A 2,067-nucleotide genomic window follows, 5' to 3' on the forward strand; every position below is an offset into this window, starting at 1 on the left:
TAGATGTGATTAATGTTTTTGTGGATAACTTTTGCGGTGTGTGTGTTTGTGTGTGTTTAGGGATCTAGTGTTGCTGATAGATGAAGTATGGACTGAAGAGCTAGAATGTCTACTTTTGGGGTTCCAGCTTTTTCATTTTTGGAATTTATTATATGTAACTGTGGCTGAGCTATCTACCTTCTCTCTTCCTCAGTTTCCTTATATGGAACATCATAATCATCATCCCTAGAGAATAGGAAGTATCTTCTATTTTCTCTGCATTACCCAAACCATAGAGGACAAGATTGAACACGTGAGATAATTCGAATTCTGTGTGTATGTACACATGTATGGAAGTGTGAAAGTCCCTGGGTAGGGAATGCAGAAAGATTACAAAGATAAAATTTCAAGAGCCTTCTCAGCCGAATGTTCTTTGATGTCCAAGGAATTTATAATGCTGGGATAACTTTGTCAACTGATAAATCTCCTCTTTCTGAAAATGCTGAAAGGTGCAAAAGATGCTTTCTTCCCAGTTTATGCAGCCAGGCCTCAGTTTCTCTTGGCAGGTACATCTTTGACTAGGGGTTATTCAGTCCTTCCCTGGTGGCTCAAATGGTAAAGCGTCTGCCTACAATGCAGGAGACCCAGGTTCGATCCCTGGGTCGGGAACATCCTCTGGAGAAGGAAATGGCACCCCACTCCAGTACTCTTGCCTGGAAAATCCCATGGAAGGAGGAACATGGTAGGCTACAGTCCGTGGGGTTGCAAAGAGTCGGACACGACTGAGCAACTTCACTTTCACTTTCACTATTCAGTCCTTAGGGCCAGTGCTTCCTCTCCACATGCCAGTTTGTGCCAACTCTTGTGTGGACGCATATGAAAGCCATGCTTGATGTTGATCCACAGAAACACCCCACAGGCGCTACTGGCCCTACACCTGGAAAATGATTACCAGGCTGAGATTGACTCCAGACAGAAAGATAGTTCGGTTTAATTTGAAGGCTTTCTAAATGGTGCTCAGGGAACGATAGACGGCTAATGGAGAAAGTGAATTTATTAATTTTTAATTTTCTTAAGCTGTGGCTCCTTATTAAGAACTCCCTTATGTAAAGTATGCTGTGTTTGCTTGGAGATAGCAAAGCATCCTTCCTCTGATGATCTTTGCTCCTGGTGCTGGGACTTTGTTGCAAATCCATGCTACCCAACCTCAGCTGCCAGAGGTCTCTCAAATCATCCACAACCCTTATTCTTCTGCTATTAGCCCTGCTGCTTAAACACTGGTCTCCTCAAAAGACCCCACTGCTCACTTCCTAGTTCCTTAAAGATATATTTAGTAAATACCCATCATAAGCTAGGTATCATGATAAGTGAAGTGAAGTGAAATTGCTCAGTCATGTCTGACTCTTTGCAACCCCATGGACTGTAACCTACCATGCTCCTCCTTCCATGGGATTCTCCAGGCAAGAATACTGGAGTGGGTTGCCATTTCCTTCTCCAGGGGATATTCCCGACTCAGGATCAAACTCGGGTCTCCTGCATTGCAGGCAGACGCTTTAACCTCTGAGCCACCAGGGAAGCCCAGGTATCATGATAAAAAGGACCCAAATGAGTAGTACACAGCCCCAAGATGTACTTCAAATAATTTGCATATTTACAACTTTTCCCTCAGTTCTGATAAAAATATATCCTGGAAGCCTCCTCTTCAATTAAACAAAAGAAATAATATATGTTCTTTTTGGGGCAATTTTTAAAATTACGTATATGAATTATGACAGAGTCGTTAATACAAATGTGTCAGACTCTGTCCTAGGTCTTTCAGATACTACAAGGGTAAAGAGAGGCCAAGTCCCTATTTTTTAGAGATTAAACTTCAATTATAGATATATTTTATTTTATAAAATATAGCTGAATAAGGTGATTCTAGAGGATAATAATAATGTTATAAAGAAACTATGTTCTATCATGAGAGAAAGAGAAAAAAAAAAAACAATGTGTGCGTGTTTAGTGTTCCTTCACTTCTGGTTATCAGGAAAAACAGTATTTGAAGAGTTGACACTTGAGCAAAGTTACTAAAGACCAAGCCATATA

General features: G+C 40.9%; 1 non-coding gene across 1 annotated transcript; it reads left to right on the plus strand.

The window, feature by feature from the left end:
• The first annotated feature begins 576 nt into the window (after nt 1-576).
• TRNAC-ACA (transfer RNA cysteine (anticodon ACA)) lies at nt 577-648 on the plus strand. The gene has a single exon. It is a non-coding gene; the product is annotated as a tRNA-Cys (tRNA).
• The last annotated feature ends 1,419 nt before the right edge of the window (nt 649-2,067 follow it).

Source organism: Odocoileus virginianus, chromosome 7 (genome assembly GCF_023699985.2).
Source record: "Odocoileus virginianus isolate 20LAN1187 ecotype Illinois chromosome 7, Ovbor_1.2, whole genome shotgun sequence".
Taxonomy (NCBI): Eukaryota; Metazoa; Chordata; class Mammalia; order Artiodactyla; family Cervidae; genus Odocoileus; species Odocoileus virginianus.